This window comes from Mustela lutreola, chromosome 4 (assembly GCF_030435805.1).
Source record: "Mustela lutreola isolate mMusLut2 chromosome 4, mMusLut2.pri, whole genome shotgun sequence".
NCBI classification, from domain to species: Eukaryota; Metazoa; Chordata; class Mammalia; order Carnivora; family Mustelidae; genus Mustela; species Mustela lutreola.
Genome location: NC_081293.1, coordinates 168,412,046 through 168,413,964, shown reverse-complemented (window position 1 = coordinate 168,413,964; position 1,919 = coordinate 168,412,046). Strand labels below are relative to the sequence as shown.

At 37.7% G+C, this 1,919-nt stretch overlaps 1 pseudogene; it reads right to left on the bottom strand.

Moving 5' to 3' along the window:
* Positions 1-399: 399 nt before the first annotated feature.
* The window catches only part of LOC131830432 (ATP synthase membrane subunit K, mitochondrial-like), a 1,686-nt pseudogene continuing 166 nt past the window's right edge, over positions 400-1,919 (bottom strand).

The window sequence follows — 1,919 nt, the reverse complement described above, 5'->3', positions numbered from 1 at the left end:
AGTATTTGAAACAAAAGTAAAAGTTAGAATAAGTGCTAGTGCAGTGAGAAATGTTAAACGTGATGGGCAAACCAGCTGAACAAACAGGCTGGAAATTTGTTTTATGAAACTCACCTTACAGAATTTCACCCAATAAAACACATGGGTATGCAGTATTAATTTTTTTCTGTGTCTATGTATCATCACAAAAGGCCCTTTTTAATCATATTCTGGGTGCATATTTGGTCCCATTTGAACACAATTTATGAACACTTACTTTCTTATTTGAATTCTACTTTTTGACAAAATGGGCAAGAATCCAAGTAAGGCAGCATGGTTAACTATTATTCTAATACATACAGACGAGAATCTTAATGCAACACAACTCAAATTCGCCAGAACTCAATATACCATGAAATTGTAATCCTTTACTTTATTTGATTGTCCTCAGTATAATTCTATATCCCTTTCAAACTTTTATGTCAAATAAGTACATTTGGAACATAATTAAAAGAAATACGGGTTCTATAACAACAACCACAACAAAATCTCCGATTCCATTTTAATCATAAAAAAACAATTAAGAGTTAGAAAAAAACTATTGTGTTTCTTTGGCCTCTTGATTCCTCATTCTATAAGATTATCCCCAGAAACCTGCACTCTACCACTTTTCCCAGATCAGATGTAGATTTAGCCAGATATGAAGGAATACAAGTCAGAATGGCTTAACCCATTTCAGCTTTGCCAAATAAACATTTAAACCTGGTTTTCTCTCTTACTCTTTCCTAAAACTTCCAAGGCATCTGAGGATGTGTAATCCAGCTAATGTGAGTTTGTTTCTTGGTGAGTTATAGATATGAATTACAGCAAGTGGACTTATCACACAAAGGAAACTTCACTGGCAGCAGATAAGGAGGTCCTAGAGAGTAACTTCCAAAATCATGACCCACTAAGTAAGGGTAAATGGGTTTCTCTTTTTCAGGGATAGGATGAATATTCAGAAAGGGGAGTTTTGTCACTGTATGTAGAGATGAACACAAAAGGTCGCTCATGCATGTACCCTGAGGAAATGGACCTGTACATACATTATAGGTTCATGACATTTCTGTTCCTCTTGGTTTTTTGTTTTCAGGTTTTTTTCAAGGTTCATAATTTATTGTATAAATTGAGTATCACATCATGAGTTGACATTAGCTTCTCCAGGCATGGGAATTTAACAGGCAAAGTGTACAGGTTAAAATCCATTTATGTTGCTTTCACAGCTGGTGTTTTTTTTTTAGACCTTATCTTGAATTATAAGACCGTCAAAGCAGTGCCTCCGTGTGTGGTGGGTACACAATTCATTCTACCTGTGAGAGTGTAAGAGTTGAAATATTTTTTGATACTAGTGAAATGGAATTGCGCATCAGTTTCTAGACCTGCAGGTCTTGCAGTCTTTCTCGTGTTGCAGAAGGCGCCAATGCCACTGCTTGTCTGTACTCCTCTTTGAATGGAGACTTCTGCATTATAATGAGGTAGAGGTAACTGTCTGGTCATTCCGTGGTCCTTCTGCCTCAATATGAGTCAGGGTTGCGCTCAAGCTGGCCTGGGTGGTCTGGGCCTGCATAGCTCTTAGTCTGACTGCTTGCTGCGGGTAGTTTCCATTTCTGTCATGGGATGCTTTGCCTGTGGGTGTTTTGCTTGTGTTAAAAGATAAGCTGGGAAGAAGAACTTGAGGAAAACGTGAGCTAAGTTTGGTGCTTCATGCAAGTGGGCAGCAAAAATAATCAGGTCTTGGGGTCTTGCTGGTGACAAATAGAGTTAAACAAAAATCCTTTGTTGTCATGGTTTGCAAGTTTTGTCTATTGAGGCAGTAATCAATTTAATGTGTATCACTACTATTTCCAATACTATGTTAGTTTCGCTCTGGAAGGTCTTTGTATGTACTGCACCAGATACTG